Source organism: Chlamydotis macqueenii, chromosome 24 (genome assembly GCF_036417535.1).
Source record: "Chlamydotis macqueenii isolate bChlMac1 chromosome 24, bChlMac1.mat, whole genome shotgun sequence".
NCBI classification, from domain to species: Eukaryota; Metazoa; Chordata; class Aves; order Otidiformes; family Otididae; genus Chlamydotis; species Chlamydotis macqueenii.
In genome coordinates this window covers 2,190,730-2,202,980 of record NC_141579.1, presented here as the reverse complement: position 1 = coordinate 2,202,980, position 12,251 = coordinate 2,190,730, and the positions used below count along the sequence as shown (strand labels likewise).

Sequence of the window (12,251 nt, the reverse complement as noted above, 5' to 3'; positions counted from 1 at the left end):
CTGCAAAATGGATCTCCTTAATCATACCCAGGGAAAAAGTGATGGCACCACACCTCATTTTATATGTGTGTTGATGACGAGCCTCATTTTCTTACACATCTCCCTGACGAAATGCGTAGGTTGGTAGGATAAGTAGTAGGCTGCAGACTGAAGTATGTACACTATTGTTTCTCTTCCTCTGCAAAAAAGAGATGCTTATTCTGGGCAGAGATATTTCATCTGCTGTTTCATACACAGCCAGAAGTTCCCCTGGCGTGCTTTTGATATCTCATGGCATGTTTCACAGGTGCTTAGATTTCAGACAGTGAGTAGGAACAATCATCTGCCATGAAAGCTGAAAGGGTGCCGAAAGTCAAGGTTTGTACCTTTTCATTTTTGAAACTTTTCTCCAGACATTTTCTGTTCCAATGAGACAAGTGGAGAGAGCCTTCCGTTTAGAGTGATGAGCAGCTGTTTCCTTTTGAAGCTAGCCCAGGTTCCAGAATTAGTCTGTGGGAAGGGAGGAAAAGTGTTATAAGTCACATATTCAGCCAACAGTATAATTAAGCCAGAAAGACTGAAATGATTAACTAAGTTGATGGGTATGAGTAAGTGTCAAAAGATTTTTTTTGCATCTAGGTGCCAGACATTATTTACCTCAGCTTTTTGATGCCCTGTGCATTGTAAAATGTATAACAGATAATTCTGTGTCTTCACTTGGAAACTCCAGATACACAGGAGGCTTCATCATCTTTTCAAGAAGCAATCCTAATTCATTGTCCATGCTCACAAGTCAAGCAGGATTGTATGAACTAGAGTTGCTTATGCCAAAAGAGATGACAGCAGCAGTGGCTCGCTCGCCTGTCTGACACTAAATACTCACAAGAGAGTGGCAGTTGGCTAAGGATGGGCTGTGGGATCCGAGTTAAGCTACAGGTATTACTGCCACAGCAGCAGGTACTTGGCACGCCTGCTCCCCACAGATTCAGTAAGTGCTGGAGATGAATACCTTCTTTGCCAAGCGTAACTGTCTTCAGATCATCCTATCTATTGTGGCAACACAGTTGGTGCCACTTCTCCAAGACAGCTAACAGCTATTACAAGCAAGTAATACCAGTGCATCTCCTTTGCAGAGCCTGGTTTCACTGGGATCTTTGGCAGAAGAAGAAAACCCTGTCAGCGTGTTACTGTTCTGGTAACTGTGCACAATTTGTAATTGACAACTCCCTCATTGTCTAGATCAGTATTGCCGCTACCACTTGTTCGTGTTTTAGGAATGTTGTTAAGTATTTAGTAGACATACTGCATCCTTTTTATGTGCGTTCTGTACTTGTGTTTTTACTTCAGTTACATACCAGGAGGTAGCGCAGTGTCACACAGGCTGGAGTCACGGAGAAACTTACTTAGAGCAAGGCTTCTTTTAGATGAGAGACTTGATAAGTTCCTGTCCTCATTCTTTTTTCCTGAATTCCACAAGGACCTGCACCTACAAACACAAGAAGCTCTTTTGCCAGTACCATCACAGCAAAGAAACTCTTTGCTTAGAAAGTTTGCCTGTTCTGTTTGCAGTCATGAGTCGCAAGTGCTGCAGTGAGAACTCTGGTTATTTCATTCAGAAGCACAGCAGAAACCAAGGCTTGCCAAATGCATAGTCAGGAGCATAATGACCCCTTGCTTCCACCTACATGCTTCATATTAAGGGTCTCATATAGATGCAGATAGTTTGTGATTTATCTGTGAGTAATCAGTACCTAGGCCATTCCCCTCACTTACCTGAGCACAGACATGGCCATTTACTAAACTTCCTCTGGAGTGACTTGTTAATTGGAACCAAAATGGCAGTGCAATCTGCTTTATCAGTGATATTCACATAAGGCATAGCCTGAAAGCAGAATTTCTCATAAAGGCAATGGGAATAAATTAAAATATACGTTTCAGGAGTCGTAAGAAGTTGCTTACTGATGGGTGTGAATGCCAGAGAGTCTATTCACTGAACTTGTAGGGCAGAGCTCCTGAGTTCCAGTTTCAGTACTTCATTCTTTGCTTACTCTCACATTCTATTTAATCTAGTATTACTCTTGCACTCTCATAGACATATTTATAATGCCTATGGTCTGCCTGGCTGGCTGTGACAAAGGTCTCTGATGCACTGAGACCTTGGGCAGAGCCAGGAAAAGACTTGAAGCATGAGAAGCTAGGTGAAATGTATGGCTTTTTGTGTTTCCCTGCAGATTTTCTCCTTGCCAATTTATAGACCTATATAGCAAGTCACTGTGTATAGTTGGCTGGTGTAACTATGAAAATCTGCTAGAGAATGGGAGCATGTGTTTTGCTTAGTGCTTTAGAAACTCCACATTAACTGTACTTTGGGATAAGCTTCACTGCTTTTTGGTAGTATAAAACCTATCTTTTGCCTAGCAGTTAGCTTTTGGGAGACTTATTATGTTAGTTTGCCCTGCAATTCTGGATTTGAACAGCATCCTGTGCCAAATCTTTCTGGCAGTTGGTATCTGTGCTCAGGCAGACCAGAATTGCCTGGGCTTTTCCCTCTTGCTTCTTGCCCCATCATTTCTCACGTTCTTGGTTCTGTGCCCTCTGCAATTGGCTCCCTGTTTTATTCAGTAGGGTCTTCCTGCTCCGCGGTCGTTACTTCAAGCCTCCTGCCTTTCAGGTCTCTCAGCAACATTGATTCCTTTCTTCTTGCTGAGATTTCTTCCATTTTTTGGTTCTCTCAGAAGGGGGTGCAAGAAAGCCAGGAAAAGCCTAATGCTTATTCCTTCAAGTGCCAGAATATGCTGGCTAATTGAAAGGGGAAAAAAGAAAAAAAAAAAAAAAAACAAAAAAACAAAAAAAACAAAATTAAAGTACTTAGCAGTTGCACTACAGCAGAGCTCAGTTAGATAGATACTTGGTGTTCATAACTGTTAGCTTTTTGCAGTCACCATCATGCTGATTTACTGCATTTCTAAAGCAGTTTCTAGTTTAAGCAGGCAGCACAAGTAATTGGATTTTTTCAAGAGGTCTTTTTTTGCAGATTCTGTTCACAAAGCAACTAGATGGGTATCTTGTGCTACAAGCTCGCACAGAATAAAGGAATCATGCTGGGTCTTCTTTCTATCAGAATATTTTCATACAGTTAGGGAGATGAATTTTTAAAAGTCTAATATCTTGCTTCAGCAGTTAGGCAGGACAGATGTGTGCAAGCTAGGAAGACTGCACTTGCATTGTAAATGCAGCTTCTGCATTGCTAGTAAGTTTAAGCGGTGGTGCCTGTTCACAGGAATGGAGTCTCTTCTGTGGAACAGCTCTTCAGCCTCCAACAGCTTGCAATTAATGCGTGATATTTTCCACAGCTACGTAACGGCCTTGCTTGTCTTTTAGTATGCTAATGCTGAAAATAAAATAACCACTGGTGTTTTTAAAAATCAGATAACTTTGGTTATGTTTTGACCTAAATTGTAGCAAAGAGTGTTCTTTAACATAACTGGGTTTTTTATTGTCCACGTGAAGATAGGGGTGAATGCAAGAGGTTCAAACGCATCTAAGAGTACTGGCATTGTTAGCTTCAGGTCGTTTGAGTAGTCAACACACAGAGAACAAATCTATGCTAGATTACTGTCCCTATTGCTGTGGAGCTCTCGCTGTGATGTGCCACGAGCAGTGGTGCTTCATTTTACAGAGAGCATATTAAAAAAAAAAAAAAACAAATTTCCAACAAATATAAAACAAAGTGCACCTGTTTATAAACCTGCTTTTTCAAATGTATCTCTACAGGAAGCACTGAGCACTGCAGCAAATACCTGTGTCCAATGCATTCCCTTAAAAACAGACAATCAACCTATATTTGAAGAACCAACAAAGAAACAAGTAACTACAGGAAATGCCCTTCTCAATAAAGGAAGAAGAGGAAGAAGAAGAAAAGGCAAAAATATTTTCTTAGCAGCTGACAGGGAAAGCTGTTCAGCACGCTTCAATTCTGTGTAAAAGCCTTTGCAACTTCAGGCTGTTCTCAAATGGAGCTTGGTAGCCACCTTTAGCGTCTTTGCCACCTCCACACAGTGAGTTCCACCTAATGATTTTTTCAATATACACTGTTCAGACATACCCAGAGGTACAGCACTGAACAGTACTGTGTTGAATTGTGCAGTGAGATTGATTGTGAAGACTTTCAGTTAAAAGAAAGGTTTCAGAAAGTACCCCAATGCAGGGAAATGTAACCGCTTAATGAAACAGAGCAGTAATCCTGACACGGACTGCTGCACTGTATGTGTAATTTTATATAAGAGATTATTGCACACTACTGCCTGCTGAGTTCAGAGTTAAGTTGCACTGAGCATACTCCTCTACAAAAAGCAAATTACAGTCTAGATGGGCAGATTTTTCGAAAGCTGAGAAGGAAACAGAAAAAAAAAAAAAAAAAAAAAAGAGTACCCAGGTCACAGTGCAGGTCAGTGGCAGGAGAATAAACAGGACTGTGTCCTCCAGATGTCCAGTTCACACAGTCACTGGCTGTTGCTACCAAATTGTGATAGTGAAATGATACATGGCACTTCAGGATGTTAAAAATCTCTCAAGGCTTTGTCTTAAAATGAAAGTCTAGGATAGTATTGTGGTAGCCTGTTACCAGATTTAAACAAAGTTCCTTACTTGATATTACTTACTTGATAACTGGAGGGATCACAGGGTGTTGTTGCATTATCTCCTTCGCTCAGGTATACATTGAATATTAAAGCACATTTGCAAAATGAAAACCAGGCTTCCTCCTGAATTTTTAATGAACTGTGATGGATGGACACGGGAAGTCTTACCAGTTGTACTCTAGAGACAACGGCAAAAGTAAGTGGGGTGAAAGGAATCAGCTGAGTTGCTCTGCAAGCAGAATGCTCTGCTTGGCAGCAGAACGTCTGTCTCAGAAATACAACTCAACACTTCAAATCATCAGTTTCCATACTCAGAAAATATGACACAGCTTTGAGCTGGTTTATTTCCCTGACTTCCAAATTCCTTATGATTCAGTGCTCCCTTGTTCAGGGCCTCAAGATATGAAACATGCCTTAAAGAAAATAAAACAAAAATAATGAATCAGTATATGGAACCTGCCTTAGGGGGAAAAAACAAACAAACAAACAAAAAAAAACCAAAAAACCTAATAACTAAAAGGAACCTGCCAAAAGAAAAGACACATATTCAACAATACACAGAACCTAACATATTAAAAAAAAAAAGACATCTAATATGTCATAGTTTATTATTTATAATAATAAATATGCTAGTCTTGGGGGGGCGGGGGGGGGGGCTTTGCTTTAAAAGCTTCCTGTAACTTTTTTTTGCGGAGACCTGGAGATCACATGAAGCAAATGTTATCCTCATAGGTCATTAGCAGCCAAGGAATTCTTTTTGCATGAGGAGAGGCAGTGCACCAGATGGTGCTTCTGAGCACATGGTGAATACCAGCTGCTTTCCTACTTATTTTTCTTTGCTTGCACAGCTAACCGCTTTTGATTAAGGCAAAGGTATAGAAAGAGATATCCCATAACTATTTTTTTTTGTTTTAATTCTGTCACAAGAGAGGCACTAAGGTGCATCCTAAGCTTGTTAAACATGATGTTAGCGAGAGCATCGATATGGTGATTGACAACACTAAAGCATGTTGCTGTCCCTACTGACCTTACGTAAGCTGGGGATGCACCTATCAAGATGAGAAATATTGAGGCAGAATGCTGAACTGTGGCTTCTGTAAAGGAAAGAGCTGAAGGAGAAAGAAAAGAATGAAGAATTTCCTTCTTCCATTCATTATGGCCCAGCTGGGAATAGGATTAAACTTCTCATCAATGCCTAAAAGCGGTGCTTTTTTTATTGGCAGCAAGGGGAGGGCTGTATTTAGGAGCGGTGTAGCTACCTTAGGCTGTTTGGAGGAAGCTGATAGCGAGTTTCATGAGCTCAGGCTGTTGGCTCATTACCTTTCCTGACAGACCAGCTTACTCTCCTGTTTCTTGAGGGCAGGCTGTGATTCTCTAATAACTGGGATGTTTCTGGCACAGCCTCTGCAGCCCACTCCTTGTCTTTGCCTACAAGTCAGCTCCTCATTTTTTTTTTTCACCTCCCAGAATAATTTTTGTTATCAGCTGGTTTCTTTAGCAGAACAAGGCTTCGCATTCCAGGATGCCTCTCCTCTTCATTAGTGCAAGTGTGCTTAGCTCAGTTCCAAGACTGAGCTAAGCTCAGTGGCTCATAGGAGCCACGTAGATGGCACACAGCTACAATTAAAGACCATTCTACAGTCTCAGATACTTTTACCTTCAACTCTATGTCCCTGTCTCTTCAGGAGGCAGCCCCACCGTAGCCAGAGCATACACCCTTGGCTTCCTTGCTTCCTCTGTCCTACAGGGAGCCCTCCTAGTTCTCAGTAGCATTCTCTGCAGCTGTGGGCAGGTAGCAGCAGCACATTTCCCCTCTCTCCCTTATCCCCCTTTCGGCTGTACTCAACACTTAATCTGAAGCAATGAAACTAGCTTTTATTGACTTACAAATTCAAAAATATACACAAAGCCATCACTTTGAACAGCAAAACAGGAGCCCCTTGTTTACCAACCCTCCCACACAACACCCACTATTACCATTATACTTTTATAAACATGTAGTGCTTTTATAATGTATTTATTTAGTTTGATAAGACTAATGCACTTCTCTTGGTCCATCAGGCACAGCAAGTTACTAAAAGCAGGGCAAAGGAAGTCAAATAATGGCAGGAAGCACTAGGGAGATACAAATTTGTGCTTTGCACCTTTACAGACAAACCACTGGTGAGACGCAGAGAAAGACAATCCAAACAGAAATCTCACAAGCTGACTGCTAAGGGAACTGAGACATTTAGTTTCCCCTTTCTGCCACTTCCAGAGGGAATGCCCTCTGTACTCCACCCAGAACTCTACAGTAGACATACAGTTTAAAGATGACAAAAAAAAAAAAAAACCAATATTTTCCTCTTGTTATGTAGAAGTCAAGCTTTCCTTACCAGTCTTTTTTTGAGGGTGCTGTACTGGGCATTTGATAGTCCTTTTGCAGTCCATAGGAAACCTCAGTCTTGGCTAGTAACTGCGTTGGGCTTGACTTCAGCTTTTTCTGCTGGGGACCTGAGTTTCTTCAGCCACCTGCAGAGAGGGCTTGGCTTGCACAGCTTGTTGCTTGGCCTCTTGCGTACTGCTGAGCTGCTTTCCACTGTTGCCTGGTCAGTCACCACCTCTTCTGCATCTGTAGCTCCTGCCTGTGTGGCGTTCTGCAGAGGCAAGTCAGTTGTTACTCCTGCGTCTCCTTCAGCTTGCTGAGCTGTTGCGGGTCTTTCCTGAGTTGGAACACAAGTTTGTTTGTCTGGACTCACTGTTGTAGCGGGCTTGTCTTCGGTCTCCTCTGACTGTTCTGCAGAAGGCTGGATCTCACCAAGGTCTTTTAGCTCGGTGGTTCTCACCATTGCCTGTGCCACAGGCAGAGAACAGGAGGCTATTTGACTTTCTCTTCCTACATCCTTGTTCTCCATCCCTGTAGCAGTATCTTGTGATTTCTCCTTTGGAGAATGATTCACGCTGCTCTGCAACACAGCCCCCAGGGCTGCCTGGGCCATAGGGAGATCAGCCACTGTATTTTTTTGCTCAATTGCTGGCTGTTCTAACTTTCTGAACTTTCTACAGCAATACCTCTTGTGACTGATTTCATTCCCCATGATCAAGATGTACGGCAAATAATCCTGCTAGCAGCTTTCTCCAGGGAACCTTGAGGCTCTGGGATACTGAGTGATTTTGGCAGGAACAGAGCCTTTACTTAGAAGCAGACAGAGAGCCAAGTTTCATCCTTGTTAAAGAGCTGATGGACCACTCCTGGGCCAATCGTCACACCTGCAAGACAGTAAGAAGTTCATTAGGACACACACCCTTGCCCTGTGTGAAAACACATTTGCTGCTCTGGCCCCAGTTTCTGAGAAGCATATAGATAAGAAAGTTTAAAACCTGATGTCAAAATGTCTTTCAATTACCCCAGCTTCTTGTCAGGAAGCTTCAAGATGTTGATTTGTTGTTAGCTACAGCTGGAGGAGGCACAGGAATGTGACTTCAAGTCCTCTTGTGGCTAAACGTTGTTACCATCCTTTTTTTTTTTTTTTTCTTTAAGCAGGAAAGTGCCCTCCCCTGAAATGAAGATCAGATTCACATTTCATTTCAGAGTGGGTTGGACATAATTTGCAGGATTTATTGGGTTTAAGTCAGTCCTAGTTCAAGGGACAGTCCTTTTCAGTCTTTTGATACCACTAAGAGCATTTAGGAAGTCAGTTACTCACCATGACTCTCAGCCAATACTGCACTTTACAGTTATTAGTTTATATTACTAAAGTAAATACTATTTAGGTCTCCTCTTATTTCCTAGACCATTTATTAATTGTCCAAAGGAGTTCACATTTAGCCAGGGTAGCCATTCATATGCCTGGTAGGATATGGCATGGAGGAGAAAAGAAAGGCAAAGTGTCTCCTTACTGAGCGATGACAAACATGGATTTCAGGCCCATAGGTCATTATTTTCTCAGTCATTTACTCAGTTTTTAGAAACCACAACAGTGCCATCACTTCAATCTCAAATAATAAGAATAGACAGTATATGTTGCATGCGGATAAAAATTTACAGTGAGCTACATTACAGCATCATTAGAAAACAGATTAAGTACTTTGCAGAGAAAGAGCAGAAGGAAACTGTGTTGAAAAGGGAAAGAGGGACCCACATACAGACCTGCCTGTTAATTTAGTTTGAAATCTATGTCATGCAGATTAACTGTCAGTGCTAGAAAGAGGCAAACACAATTTAAACTCATAGTATTATTAAATAGTAACAGAAGTGCCCTGCTCCTGGCAGAGAAACTACGAAGTAAACATTACTTAAATGATTTCCAGCATCAAGACTTCTCACCTTTATTTCTTATTCAAGGTGATAAGGTATTGCTCGTAAGTAGGGTAGCGGGTGACACCAAATCATTTCCTCACAAGTCCCAGATCATTAGTTCCCTTAAAGTGCTGTTCCGCTACAAACCCTGTGCCACTTTTTATAGCTAAATATTTTAAGTAAAATAGAGCTGCCACACAACACGATATGAATACAGATGGTTCCACAGAAAGCTTAACCACCACAGCATAGAATAAGAGGAACTACAGAAAACCAGTTCTGTAATTTAGGGATTGCAGTTTTTAAAGTGAAGCTAATGGATCCAGAGCAGTTTTGCTGCACTGTTTGAGCTGCTTTTATGGGTAGAATCTGTTAAAATGTGTGATTCCATGCCAGTTAGGCACTCACTCACAAGACTGCATGAACTTAATCACTTAAAACTACATACTTGTAAGAACTGAATAGCAGGAAAGAGTAACCCAGCCACCTCTACTGTGGGAGAAAAATCAAAATACAAAGAGACAGAGAGATGTTCTTTGATACCAAAGCTAGCAAGAGGACAGCTTACAAATAAATTAATGTTTTGTCAGGTTGACTTTTCAGAGCAAGCAATTACTGTATCAACAGCAATGATTTTGTGTTCATGAGTATAGCAGGGGAATGTTTCATGTGGTTTTGGTAGGGCAGTATAACACTAGGAAAGGAATATAATAGTTTATTCTCGGGTATATTCACGTTTGTTAGATGTTGCCATCAATACAGAAGCAGTTCAAAATGTGACAGTGGACAGATACTACTGCTGTTGTCTCAAGAGAGATATTATTTGTAGAGGTAGGCATAAAGATATATTCATTACCCTAAGTACAAATACACCAGTTATTTTTTATACATGTAAAATTGTATCCCCTTCCTCATTTGGCCATTTCACCCTGTGAATGGTTATTTGCTTTGCTGTTAGCCCCACACTCTTGCCACTAGCAGAATTTTGTTCAAAGCCATCTCAGACAGAAGAAAGCATAACTACAGTTTTGACAGAACTCCCCCCAATGACAGCAAATATCCCCTCTGCCCTTCCCAAAAGAAAAAACCAAACCAAACCAAACCAAACCAAACCAAACCAAACCAAACCAAACCAAACCAAACCAAACCAAACCAAACCAAACCAAACCAGTATCATACAGAACCCTCACTTACTTCAGAGAAAAAGCTCCCAAACAGCTCTCAGCACATAAGAGAGCAGATGGCCCTTAAATAGGGCAGGGCAGTAACACTGAACTGCTTCCCACCAAAACCTCATGGGTGAATTATTGTTCCCTTACACCTCTGCTGCCTGAAAACAAAATATGTAGAATTGTTCATGCTCCAGGTTTATGAAACATCATGTAATGTTCTTTTGTGGTTCACATCATAGCTTTCTGTGCATTTAGGTATTATCTTTTTTTTCCCCAAAGTGTTGATACAGAACTGCAGGGAAATGTGGCACGGTATATCTTTCTGCAAATTGACGGTAACAACTAACAGCGTAGACTGAGCAACAGTTGCACAATAAGCTTTAGGAAAAATAGCTTGTAGCTTAGGTGTTACACTTGGGATTCTAGGCACAGTACATCTTCCTCATGTGCAGGAACAACAGATCTCTGGTTCTGAGGTGTTGCTGGCTGCACGCACGCTGCAGCAAAGGAGGCACAGCTGGTTGAGACTCTGTGATCGTATTTTCTCCGGATGAAGAGTGCTTTCTGTCGGGAAGGGTGTTTTGACAGGCTTTTGCTTCAGAACTTTTCTAACTTTCACGTCGTGGTTGGTTTTGCTTGTCAGATCACCGGCGGATTTTGTGGCTTTTTACATGTTTTGGAGAGAGAGAAGTGTCTAAGAAAGCAAGGAAAATATTTTGTTTCTGAAAGCCAGAAAGGGATACAATATCTAAAGTGGCACAAAAATGTTTTGTATTGGCCAAAAATATTGACCAACAGTTGCAGCCTTGGATAAGGGAAGTGTTTATTTTTTGACCAGCTGTTTTCAGAACTTTTTACTAAGTTGTAAAAAAATTGCTTTTTACTAAGCAATTTAAACAGTTCAAGAGAAACAGACTTAGTGTGATTCAGATGGCAATGACTTTTTACAAAGGTGCTTCAAAAGGAAGAGAAGTACATTCTGGAGTTCCTTACATAGCAGATGTTAAGCTCCGAAAAATTCCTGGGTTTTTACTTTCTGAAGTTTTCAAGGTTTTCTGCTGAGTGACAGAAAGCCTGATTTATAAAAGAGAAAAGCGAAGATTCTTAGCATCAGGAGCTAAGATTTTCAGAAAGCCAAAAATTACGTTACAATCCACGCCCATCTGCAAGACAGTTACGTGAGCAGGTGAATACTACTTTATCCTGATTTGCAGTGATTCAGAGTCAATTTGCTAGTCAAAGAATTTGCTGCTTATCATCTTAAGAGGGCAGCCTAGAGCCTGTGAACAGAGCTCAGTTACATTTACACTGTTGCATTATTAATAAATTCTCCAATTAGATCTTGCCTAAACAGATGCGACAAAGGGCAGTAAAAGGTATAACTTGCATTCACTCCTCAGTGACAAAGAGAGTTTAGTGCTCATGAAGTGGAGTCACAGACGGTTTGTAGACGTCCTGTGCTAGCTGGTACAATTCTTCTACTGTTACAGAAAGGTCTTTCTTGTTCTAAGGGTAGGAATAGGAGCTTAAAAGCCTTAAAGTGCTTTTGTAACTTAAGTCCTATTCTTACAGGAGTCACATTTGAAAGTTTAGCCTTGCATCTTTATTTTCAGCGGAGTTTGAATACAGTGAGCCCAGTGAGTGTAAAAGATTTGCAAAAAAATAATCATCAGGAGACAAGTAGCTTTCATTCTGAGACTCAGCATGTTACCCGAATACTTTAGAAGATGAAAAGAGCAAAAACATTAGTTTTGACATTAGAGTCAATGCAAATATCAAAAATGAGATGGAGTCTCTTCTGAGGTACGCAATTAAAGCCATTAAAATTGCCAAAGCAAAATCTTCCCCAATGCAATTTTGGATAGGTTAAACCAGGACAATGCAATCCGGGACATCTTGAGAGTAAAGGTTGGCTTTACAGTACTTGAGGCACATCTAAGAAACCCAAGAGATTATCATCAGGGAAAGGATCAGAATTGGAACAGGTATGTTTTAAGAGGAATTGCAGCTATTGTTCTCATTTACAAAGGAAAATTGCAAACATTCAGCTAGTTGTAAATGAAGACAGGGCATCGCAAAAACTTCTTTGCCCAAGTTCCTGCAGCATTACATCCGACAGAAGGTTATTCCCATCTGCCAGCATTTTTCTGAGAAAGGAAGGAAAGGACTACTCCTTTTTCA

At 41.0% G+C, this 12,251-nt stretch overlaps 1 long non-coding RNA gene across 2 annotated transcripts in view; it reads left to right on the top strand.

The window, feature by feature from the left end:
• The window catches only part of LOC147597872 (uncharacterized), a 51,761-nt gene that overhangs the window by 27,448 nt on the left and 12,062 nt on the right, over window positions 1-12,251 (top strand). The gene's annotated exons all lie outside the window — the stretch shown is intronic.